The sequence below is a fragment of the Danio rerio genome, chromosome 23, assembly GCF_052040795.2.
Source record: "Danio rerio strain M-AB ecotype USA chromosome 23, GRCz13ab, whole genome shotgun sequence".
In the NCBI taxonomy this organism is placed as follows: domain Eukaryota; kingdom Metazoa; phylum Chordata; class Actinopteri; order Cypriniformes; family Danionidae; genus Danio; species Danio rerio.
In genome coordinates this window covers 3,706,215-3,718,964 of record NC_141043.1, presented here as the reverse complement: position 1 = coordinate 3,718,964, position 12,750 = coordinate 3,706,215, and the positions used below count along the sequence as shown (strand labels likewise).

General features: G+C 38.9%; 1 protein-coding gene across 2 annotated transcripts in view; it reads left to right on the top strand.

Moving 5' to 3' along the window:
• Positions 1-7,065: 7,065 nt before the first annotated feature.
• Positions 7,066-12,750, top strand: part of pacsin1a (protein kinase C and casein kinase substrate in neurons 1a) — a 59,954-nt gene continuing 54,269 nt past the window's right edge. For both annotated transcript variants that reach the window (XR_015522828.1, XM_087305729.1), the window contains exon 1: positions 7,066-7,151. The gene's annotated coding sequence lies outside the window, so the exon portion shown is untranslated. The remainder of the gene's footprint in view (positions 7,152-12,750) is intronic.

Here is a 12,750-nt window from a genome sequence, read left to right as displayed (position 1 = left end):
TGTTTACAACCTGATTGTACTTTCTCTTCAAACACTGGACTCTTACAGACGACCGTTATTTCGGGATGCACTGAAATGAAAATTTCTGTCCGAAACCTAAATTTCTGCATGCACTTGACCAAACCAAAACTGAAAATGCTTTGTTATAATTACTTATTGTTTAATTAAATATTATAATTTTGAAAGACTTTTTAATGTAACTCGATTGTCTAAATTATACTAATTAAAAAAACAACAAAATAATCACATTTAATATTGATAGTAAATGAGTGGAGAGGCGTCAGTTTGCCAGCAATGCCATGACAGCTGAGTAACGATAGCTGCTCGTTAAGTGTGACGTTACGGAAAGCGGCTTCCGGGTCCACGTGCTCTATCAAAGTGTATGGGGAGACTCAACAAATGGTAATAATCAGACCCCTAGTTTTTTACGATTTTGATCTGAAATGGTAGGAATTAAGCCAAAGGAAGGTTGTATAACTCTTATTTTTATCAACAATCATTACCCTCTCTATCAGATATCACTCCCCTGACATAGAAGATGCGTGAGAGCTTCCCCTACCATAATGCACCTACAACACGGATTGCTGTAAAACTTGTCAATGGCAGGGAAGCATTTTCTCTCATTAACGGCAGGGAAAGAGTTAATCGAAATCATTTATCGATGCATTTAGCCGTACATGTAAAGCACAAATAATGTCCTTTAATTCAGTCACGTCCAGCGGTCATCATCCTTGAACCAGTCTTCATCATTGTAAGCTGCTTGTTTTTCTGTCTGTTCCATTTGCTCTATTTGTTAGATGTTTGCTCCTACTTTCTTTTGCAGTCCAACATGCGTCAAATTCACAAAACGCCCAGTGTTATTAGTTCGATTTGCGCCGCATGATGTCTAATCGCATCTTTGCATTGACTTCACATGTAAATCTCTCACACTTCATCCGCGTTTGCTTGCTGCACAGGCTGCAAAACAATTCCCCCCAGCTCCATGTAATGTTAGGATGTCATTTTTTGAGAGACACTCAAGTACATCATGTGCGTCATGCACAGTGCGTTTACAACATCTATTAGTCATGTAAGGGTGCTTTCACACCTGAGAATCTATTCAGTTGTTCCGAAACCGAGATTACAAATGTTACATTGTTGCTCTTGCAGCGGTTCGCTTTCACACTGCAAAGTTTCTAATCGGACCAAAAGAGCTAAAACAAGTCACGTGTGAGTAAACTCTCCTCACATTGGTCAGAGTGTCAGGGTTTATTTTGCAGAGTCCCGCTCAGCTGTCAGGAGAGGTGGTGGTTTGGTGGTGTTTGACAAGGTGCGCGCGACGTGTCTGAAGAGTGAGGAGCGATACAGTGGGGAGGATTGAGAAGGGTGCGCGACGTAGCCTATTTGAAAACCGGGAGGGAGACACGAGATAACCGGGAGATTATCACTCGTTTGTGGACATCCGGAGACTCGCGAAACTTCCCGCCCTACTCATAATTCTCTCTTTATATAGCCGTATGCCTATTACATATCCATAAAACACAGTGATATAACCGCGCTCGGATCGCTTTCTCACTGCAATCGATCCACTCCAGAGTTCGTTTCAATCTAGCCGAGACCACCTCATTCAAGCGATCCAGGAGCGATTGATTTGTCGCGGATCCGAGAGCGATTGCTGGTTTCACATTTGCCAAACGAACCGCGCTAACTGGGCAAACGAGACCGGTTCCAAAACAAAAGTGTAGGTGTGAACGCACCCTAAAACAATTATTTGCATATAAATCTAATTTGATTATATAGTTTGGAATTGGATGTTTTATGAGATTACTTAAATTTTTTTATCATTATTTTGTATTTAATTTAAGTATTTTGCAGGATTGCAAAAAATTGTGACTTTGTTAATTTTGCGTTGGAATTAGCGTTTCAAATGAGATTGTTTAGGTCTCAGTTAAACTGGTCTTATCAGTATTTCAATGTTTTCTTAGTTAAAAAAAAACTCAAGTGAACGGTTTTTATTGGTGACTGCTTAATGTACCAAATTGAAACTGTTCACCATGGGTTAAAAACAGGAAAAGTGTCCTGTTTTGTTGGTGATCATAATGACAAGAACAAACCCAATCCAAAGCTGGTCCTCAGATGTTGAAATCACTATTTTTTATAATTTCAGTATTGAGTTTAAATCATTTATTCTTTCTCCAGTTGATCCAAACCTGTTTCCTTCTTCAGTTGTACACAAAAATAGATATTATCATCTTGGTTGGTAAACAATCAGAATCATTTTAACAGTAGCCAATACTTGTATAGTTCGGAAAACAAACGGTTTTGGTTTTGTGGTGAGCCGTCCTGTGGCACAACAGCAGCAGCTGAAGCAGAGAATGAATCTGATGAATCTGAATGTGAATAAGCAACAATCAAAACTCTTGCTTCTGAAATAATGGCAGATGTATCTTTGTGCTGAGTTTTGTGTGTTGTAGACATTTTTGGGGGTGTAAATCATTTGTTTTTCTTTTCTTGAGCAAATCAAAACCGTTTGGTGGATCTCCGAATCTTTCATTAAATCCAAGCACACTGTTTATCCTGTATCTCTCTGCTGTATCTGACGCCGGGAAAAGACTCAAGATTGTACAACAGTTGTGTCAACAACCTAATAATAAAAGAAAAAGTGCTACATCTATAGATGCCGTTTTAATCAGTTGAGTAGAATCGGAAGCAGGTACGAAAAAAGGGGAGAAATAAACTTGCTTTATTGTTTTGTTTGTAGAAATAAAGCATGTGCTTAACTAGCCGGATGATAAAGCTACTCTGTAAAAACAAATCTTTTATCTAAGTTCCCATATTTTGTGATTCACAAGTGTTTTCCATGTATTTTCGGTTGTAAATTGCATTATGGGATGTTGATCTCTGCTCTGTCGTCTTCCGCTGTTGAACAGTCATCGCTACAGTTTAACAGAGTGACTTTTATTGACATTTTAGTGGTTTAAAATAATTTAACATGTAGTGAAATACAGGGCGATGCAGTGGCGCAGGAAGTGCTGTTGCCTCACATAAAGAAGGTCGCTGGTTCAAGCCTCGACTGGGTCAGTTGGTGTTTCTGTGTGGTGTTTGCATGTTCTCCCTGCATTCTCATGGGTTACCTCCAGGTGCTCAGGTTTCCCCCACAGTCCAAAGACATGCGGTACAGGTGAATCGGGTAGGCTATATTGTGCATTGTGAATGAGTGTGTTTGGATGTTTCCCAGAGATGGGTTGCGGCTGGATGGGCATCCGCTGCGTAAAAACATGCTGGATAAGCTGGTGGTTCATTCCGCTGTGGCGACCCCGGGTTAAGAAAGGGACTAAGCCAAAAAGAAAATGAATAAATGAATAAGAGAAATATATTCACTGGCCACTTTATTAGGTACACCTTACTTGTACCAGGTTGGACCCACTTTTGACTTCAGAACTGACTTAATCCTTCGTGGCATAGATTCAACAAGATACTGGAAATACTCCTTAGAGATTTTGCTCCATATTGACATGATAGCATCACGCAGTTGCTGCAGAATTGTCGGCTGCACATCCATGATGAGAATCTCCCATTTCACCACATCCCAAAGGTGCGCTATTGGATTGAGATATGGTGACTGTGGAGGCCATTTGAGTACAGTGAACTCATTGTCGTGTTCAAGAAACCAGTCTGAGATGATTCACGCTTTATGACATGGTGTGTTATCCTGCTGGAAGTAGCCATATGAAGATGGAGACACTGTGGTCATAAAGGGATGGACATGGTCAGCACAAATACTCAAGTAGGCTTTGGCGTTAATGCTCAATTGGTACTAATGGGCCCAAAGTGTGCCAAGAAACCACCACCAGCAGCCTGAACCGTTGATACAAAGCAGGATGGATCCATTTTTTCATGTTGTTGATGCCAAATTCTGACCCCACCATCCCAATGTTGCTGCAGAAATTGAGACTCATCAGAGCAGGCAACGTTTCTCCAATCTTCTATTGTCCAGTTTTGGTGAGGCTGTGTGACTTGTAGCCTCAGTTTCCTGTTCTTAACTAACAGGAGTGGCACTCGGTGTGGTCTTCCGCTGCTGTAGCCCATCCGCCTCAAGGTTGGACGTGTTGTGCGTTCAGAGATGCTCTTCTGTTGTAACGAGTGCTTATTTGAGTTACTGTTGCCTTTCTATCAGCTGGAGCCAGTCTGGCCATTCTCCTCAGACCTCTGGCTTCAGCAAAGCATTTGCAACCACAGAACTGCCGCTCACTGGATGTTTTCTCTTTTCCAGACCATTCTCTGTTAACACTAGAGATGGCTGTGCGTGACAATCCTGGTAGATCAGCAGTTTCTGAAATACTCAGAGCAGCCCGTCTGGCACCAACAACCATGCCACAGTCACTTAAATCCCCTTTCTTCCCCATTCTGATGCTTGGTTTGAACTGCAGCAGATCCTCTTGACCATGTCTACATGCCTAAATGCATTGAGTTGCTGCCATGTGATTGGAAATATAACTGTTTGGCTAAAGCATCTCAATATTACTTGTTAACTAAAGGCAAAGTGGAGCAATGAAAATTCACAACTGACACAAAAACACCGCCTTGAACTCTTGCTCAAACTGATGAAATAATACAACGGTGGCTACCATAAATGAGTTTTTCAGAAATGTAATAGTGTGTCTTCATGAGCTGCTTATTCTGAATGCTGGCCATCAGTACGGTTATGAGCTCCTTCAAATGTCTTTAAATATCCTCTGGTCAGTGTGTAGGCAACTAATGCAGCTTCTAAAAAAATGTGCAGTACTCCCACATTTGCAATTGTGTGAGTGTTATTAAGCGATAATCAGATTTATTTAATGCTTTATCGTTTAGTGGGATGAGAGTTAGCTGTGTTTGCGTCATATTCAAGATTATATAAATGTAAAAGGTTTGGCTGATATGGGAGGCAGGCATGTGTAACTTTATACAGCAGTGACACTTTACAATAAATTTACAATAGTTGATGCTTTAACGTTTAAAGGTGCTGTATGTAAGTTTTGGATTCTTCTAAAGCATAAAAAGAACCATAATATGATTGCCGATATTTAAGAAACATGGTCTTAACATTTTTTTATTTAAAAAACAATGCTGAAGTCAGTTGTTTTTTACCAAATCGGTGACATCATTAATGAATTTGGCAATTAAAGAGTTAACATCCTGTCATTTTCTAAGCAGTTTAGTAGTTTTGATCAGGACTGAAGTTGATTAACAGATTTATGCAAATAAATATTAAAAAAAATATTTATCTGATGCATTTTTATTGCAGTTTAATGTAGTGGATGTTTTCACGCTGAACATAACAAAAGGCTAGTAAGTTTTAGTACAATGTTGAAATTAAAAAAAAAAAAAAAAAATTCAAAGCATTATTTAAAATAAGATGTCAATAAAAATCGTTCCGCTAGCTGAAATGCAGAGAGTTGTGGCCAAAATCAGACAAAATCACCCCAGAGTGGATAAAAACATCCCTAACAGCATATAAGGGTTAAAGCAAATGAAATTCATTCATTTATTCATTTTCTTATCGGCTTAGAGCCTTTATTAATCCGGGGTCGCCACAGCGGAATGAACCGCCAACTTATTCAGCACGCTTTTACGCAGCGGATGCCCTTCCAGCCACAACCCATCTATGGGAAACATCCATAAACACACACACTCATACACCACGGACAATTTAGCCTACTCGATTCACCTGTACCGTATGTCTTTGGACAGTGGGGGAAACCGGAGCACCCGGAGGAAATCCATGCGAACGCAGGGAGAACATGCAAACTCCACACAGAAACGCCGACTGAGCCGAGGCTCGAACCAGCGACCTTCTTACAGTGAGGCGACAGCACTACCTACTGCACCACTGCATCGCCGGCAATTGAAATCTTTTTAAATTTTTTTTAACTGACTTCAAATATTAAGTTAAACCTTGTGTTATTAATAGAAATCAGTTGACACCTGATTAACTTATTAAAATAAGTTAAAGTAACAAAAATATTTGTAGTCATGACTTTGTTAAATACTTTTTACAGTATAGGATCTCATGGATTTCCCAGAGATGGGTTGTGGCTGGAAGGGCATCCGCTGCGTAAAACATGCTGAATAAGTTGGCGGTTCATTCCGCTGTGGCGACCCCAGATTAATAAAGGGACTAAGCCTAAAAGAAATTGAATGAATAAAGACCTCGTGCATCTGAATTCCTCCTGTCAGTATTATTACCTGAAAGACTCAAGAAGGCTTTGATAAAATAAAAAAAACTCTTCTGGATTTAAAAAAAGAATAATTATTATTATATATAGACTACCATATACTGTATGCAGTTGAAGTCAGAATTATTAGCCTGCCTGTATATTTTTCCCCCAATTTTTGTTTAACAGAATGAATATTTCTACATTTCCAAACATAGTTGTTTTAATAACATTTTTTAAAATAACTAATTTCTTTTATCTTTGCCACAATTACAGTATATAATATTTGACTAGATATTTATCAGGATATTCAGCTTAGAGTGACATTTAAAGGCTTAAGTTAATTAGGCAAGTTAATATAATTAATCAAATCAGTGTATAATGATAGTGTGTTCTGTTGACAATGGGAAAAAATATAGCCTAAGCGGGCTAATTATATTGACCTTAATATGGTTTCAAAAAACTAAAAACTGTTTTTATTCTAGACGAAATAAAACAAATGAGACTTTCTGCAGAAGAAAAAATATTATAGGAAATACTGTGAAAAATTCCTTGCTCTGTTAAACATCACTTGGGAAATATATTGATTGAAAAAATAAGAATCACAGGAGGAGAATGAATCATTTTGACTAGCTGTATATACATCAATTTAATAAATATCACGACATTATGAATAGATTGTAACTCCATCCTGCATGGATGATGAGGACACAAACAATGATTAAACAACACAGAAACGACAGATACATAATCCTCAAATCGGGCTGGGGCCGCAGAAAACACCGTGAGGCGGGTATTTGCTCGCCGGTGGTTCCCTGTCGTGTGAATGACGGCTCCGGTTAACCCCTCCCCCACCGGCGGACACCGAGCACAGCGCTGCGCACATCGTGATCCGGTGGATGCGGAGGGACACGGCGCGGGGTCACCTTTATCACTGCGAACGGAGATCCGCACGGGCTCAGACGGCACTTTTCGGTAGGAAACCATCGTATTTCCAATGTACAGCTGATGCGCAATGGTGTGGTTTGGTGTATAGCCAGGGTTGAAAGTGTGTGTGCGTGTTGAAGCGTCACTTTCCCTTTTTATAACCGAAATATTCGTTTTCTGAGGCTGTTTTCGGTGTATTTCGTTTGTATCACTGCGCTATGTGCTGTTAAAACACCGACGTAGACAAACGAAGACGATTAAATGAAATAAATAAATAAAGGCAGACATTCAGTCACGTCGCTATTGCTTTACTGACCTTAACTACTCGTTTGCTATGGTGATTAAATATTAAATCTTAGCTAGTAAACAAACGAACGACTGAAATGAAACCGTCACTCATTAATGTCGGTGTACAAATTGTTATAACGAAGCGCGAATGAGTTATTTTAGCCTTAAAATATGAGCAAGGCCGTGTTGATAATCATCATCGCATTGCTGTATTTTTCCACATTATGAACATCAGACACGATATTTCGTCAATATTAGTGTTTTTCCTCAAGAGCACCGGAGGTTTGCTTTGCTTTTATACGCGGTTATGGCTCGGTAAACAAAACAAGAAAATATCACCGGAGGTGTCATATATCTATCACAAATATTTCGCTAAATATTCGACGAAAATGAAGAGACATCGGCTCGTTTGCTTCAAAATCTGTCGGGAAATATAAGGAGTGCGCCTGAATGAAGGATCCCGGCGGCTGCTCGTTACATAACGGCGACCAACAACAACACTTGACGGTCCTCGATGAAGATGATGATGAAGAAGAGCACCGACCATGACAGAACCACTGATATATTCACCACACACAAGCACATATATAAGCACTGGGCCTTTCATTTCGCTTCTATTCACAATATGTTATGTTTTACATCGGATTCTTCTTGCTACAATCCACGGGAGGCCTCATTGGTACACTGTGCGCGTATATTCCGCGGTAAACGCTCCTCAGGAGACTGTAAATCTACACAAGACTTTGATAGACTGGAGGACATGACGTGCCCCCCGCGTCACCAGTGCATGTTTATACAGATCATCTTTTTGTAGCCTATCAGACGCAGTTCTGCATTCAGACGAGCACACTCAGGGTCTGTCAGCACAGAGGCCTGTAACAGTCTAATAAATGCTGGGTTGTTTTAACCAACGGTTGGGTCAGATATTTACAAACAGGACGTTTGAGTTAACTTTGTCACCCTCTGTTTATCCGTATATGACCCATTCATTCATTCATTCATTTTATTTCAGCGTAGTCCCTTTATTAATCAGGGGTCGCCACAGCAAAATGAACCGCTAATTATTCCAGCATATGTTTTACACAGCGGATGCCCTTCCAGCTGCAACACAGTTCTGGGAAACACCCATGCACACTCATTCATTCTCATACACTTAGGCCAATTTAGTTTAATCAATTCACCTGTACCACATGTTTTTGGACTGTGGGGGAAACCGGAGCACCCGGAGGAAACCCACACCAACACAGGGAGAACATACAAACTCCACACAGAAATGCCAACTGACCCAGCTGGGACTTGAACAGGCAACCTTCTTGCTGTGAGCTGACAGTGCCAACCACTGAACCACCACTTCACCCCGTATATGACCCATTCATTCATTCATTTTCTTTTCGGCTTACTCCCTTTATTAATCCGGGGTCGCCAAAGTGGAATGAACCGCCAACTTATCCATATGTGTTTTACGCAGCGGATGCGCTTCCAGCTGCAACCCATTACTGGGAAACACCCATGCACTCTCATTCACATACACACTCATACACTACGGCCAATTTAGTTTGCCCAATAGCGCATGTTTTTGGACTGTGGTGGAAACCGGAGCACTCAGGGGAAACTCTCACCAACACAGGGAGAACATGCAAACTCCACACAGAAAAGCCAACTGGCTTTGCTGGGACTCAAACCAGTGGCGTACTTGCTGTGAGGCAACATTGCTAACCACTGAGCCACCGTGTCACCCCATAAATGACCCAAAGTTGAGTTTAAACAACTCAGCATTATTTTTAGTGTAATTTCGGACAAAATTATTCACCTTCCGATGAAATGTTGATCTTTTTAAATTATGTTTAACAGTCCAAGGACATTTATCACAGTATTTCCTATTACTGGAGAAAGTCTTGTTTATTTTAGTTTGGTTTGAAATAAAACATATTTTTAAAACTGCTGAGGTACACTGAAAAATGTTAAATCTGCAAAGATGTTGCAAACAATTTATATGGGTTGAATTTGCACAAACAAATTAAATGTATTAATGTTCAACTTAATTAGTTTGTTCAAATTCAGCCAAAATAAATTTTTACAACCACTTACCTTAACAAAATTTTGTAAATCCATGGAATGATCTTTGAATATTTTTTTCCAGTGTATTAGCCACCATTTAAAAAAATGCTACAGAACAAACTATGGAGTCGATCTAGGGCCATATATATTTGCAAAATAAAAGACTAAACAAATGCAAATCTCCAATAATCACAAAGCAAAATTTATTTTTGAGAAATAAAAATGAACATGCAAACTCCACACAGAAATGCCAACTGACTTAGCCAGGGCTCGAACCAGCAACCTTCTTACTGTGAGTATTTAACTTAGTACTAAGTTTGGTGAGCTGAACAGTTTAAGTAAAGTCTACAAAACCGGCAAGTTAAATAAACTTAAATATGCAAGCTTTGGGAGACTCCATTACTCAATTAAATGAGTTTACTCAATTAATTTAGTTCAGTCAACTTATTAGGGTTTTCAGTGTGTGTGTGTGTGTGTGTGTGTATATATATGCATGTGTGTGCATGCGTGTGTGCAATAATATACTATGAAAAAAGGTTTAAATAAATTCAAAACAAAAAATAAGTAGCCATTTATTCAGATTGTTAAAATGAATAATTATACCTGAAGCCATTTGTTTTTTGATTAAAAAAAGACCTTGCACTTAAAAGTTTGCACATATTAGAATTTTACAGTAAAGACTACATTTGTGAAAACAACCTAGTTTTTCCAAAGGATTAATTATGATTTTGAGCTCACTACGCTCAAAATCCTAAGTTTATGCATGTTCATGGTTTATAAGTTAAATTAACTCATATTTTTATGTGATTTGACCAAAATGCGAAATTTTAAGTTATGTTCAGTCAACTTTACTTAATTGTTTAAGTAAAGACAGCATTAGGGTTTACAGTGTACAGTCGAGTCTGATAATATGCACACCACTGGCAAAATCTGATCTGAAATTTAATGCCTCTTGTACACCGTCTTATTATCTTTTCAGACAAGTCTGCGTCGTTTCTGGTCAAAAACAAAACTTGCTAGTTAAAAAAAAAAGCAGCTTGAAGTCAGAATTTGCGAGGGGTATGAGTAATTTCTGTTTATAGCGATGTGAGCTGTTGTGTTGGTCGCTGTCCATGGTGCTGAAATCAGATGCACACTGTTTAAAATGATGCATTCATGCTTAACATGTGATATTAGAAGCTTGTTTTAGCTTTACATTTTCCCATTATGTTTTCTTAAATGCCGTTTAGTAATCTTTTCCTCTTTAAGTATGAAACTCTCCGATATTTCTGTGAATGAAACATCTTAAATGTCCTCCTCACACACTATGAGGAATTGACATTTACTGAATATTCTGCTAGTTAAATTCCCTAACCAGGGAAAAAAAACTAAAACAACACATCCCTTTACATCAGGGGTGTCCAAACTCAGTCCTGGAGGGTCTGTGTCCTGCAGATTTTAGCTCCAACTTGCCTCAACACACCTGCAAGGATGTTTCTAGAAAGCCTGGTAAGAGCTTGATTAGCTAGCCCAGGTGTGTCTGTTTGGGGTTGGAACTAAACTTTGCAGGACCCCAACCCTCCAGGACTAAGTGTGGACATGCCTGCTTTACATGATCTTTCATTAATGCAAAAACTGTTTACAGAACTAGCTGGCCCATTAGAAAAAAAATCCTTAATGTTTAGCCCTGTATAAATCTAAAATTTATTTATAATGGTCTTAAAAAAGGATCTTAAAAAGTCTTAAAAAGTATTGAATTTGACCTCAAATCTGACCTTTTACCAACAGAGAAAACCAGCAACAATCAAGAATGCCTGATCACACAGTGTCATGGCTTTGCAATCAAAAAATATCATTATAATGGAAGTCAATGGGGCAAAAACAGCCCCCAACATAACGAAAGTGTAGTCAATTTGCCCAGAGTGTATTGTTGAGTTTTTTTAAGCATTTTCCCCAAACATGCTTCGAAAGAGATTTGACACAAAATCATTCCATTTGCTGAAACACAGAGAAAGTTGTGGCCACATTAAGATTTAAAATCCGCTCAGAGTGGATGAAAACATCCCCAACAGCACACAAGGGTGAATCTTAAAAAAAACCTGTCACTATTCACTGCCATTATATGAATCACAAAGAACCACAGGATCAAATTCAGCTCAAAATCTTAATGTTCTGCTGAAGAAAAAAAGTCACCTACGTCTCGGATGACCTGTGGGTGAGTAATTTAACAAGAAATGCTCATTTTTGTGTGAACTATCCCTTTAAATCCGTATGTATCGCTCCTCCATTAGGGCGTAGGTGGAGTTTTTCCATGACTTTCATGAACCTTCAGTCCCTGTGGAGTAACCCGGGGTTGAGTGTCTCGCTCAAGGGCAAAACCTCTCGTCTCTCGCAGGATCTTATGTTTACAAGCTTTAACCATTACAGACTCTGAGACTCCCGTCTGCTTCTGTAGACCAGCACTGTAGCCGATGAACAAACAAATAGCTTATTTTTGCTTGATCACTTTTCTTTTGCCTTCTCTGGGGCTCAAAACCTACTGACTTCAGTTTTTTTTTTAGTTCGATCAAATTAAACTTTCTAGTCATCTCAACTTTATACATGAATCAAACTTGCATTAAATATTAAGCTGAGCTTTGGATACACTTTGTAAAAATGAGATTAACTTATTAAAGTAAGAAAGAATTTTGTTTATAATTAACTTTAGTTCTCTGTATAACATTTTACTTGACAAGCTGTGCATAAGACTGTCACGACATCTTTACACACTACCTCACAAAAATCTTGTCACCTATTTTAGTTTTAGGAACAACACATAATAACTTGACTTCTAGTTGATCAATTGGCATCAGAAGTGGCTTATATTAAAGGCAAAGGCCTCTAGATAACACTAATTTTACCAAAATAAAATTTGATCATGCCTTGATTATTAATTATTTAATTAGGACAGTAAGATCTGACTTTGCTTAGACAAAATAATGTCCAGTATAGAATATAAAGTCATGGAGCAGTGGAAAAAGGGTCATAATTATGTCTGACTCCGATGAGCTTGTAGGACTGCATCCATACATCTCCGCAAATAACTTAGTAATAAAGTCATCTGAAACGGCAAAGAAAGGGTTGTTGCAGGACTTCCAGAGTTCATCAAGATTCTTTGGATTCATCTTCAATGCCTCCTCCTCCATCTTACCCCAGGCATGCTCAATAATGTTCATGTCTGGTCACTGGGCTGGCCAAACCCAATGTTGTGCGAATGACCACAATGTTCTTATTTAATGTGTACACACATAATGTGTTTACCTACCGATTTGAGAAGTTTACA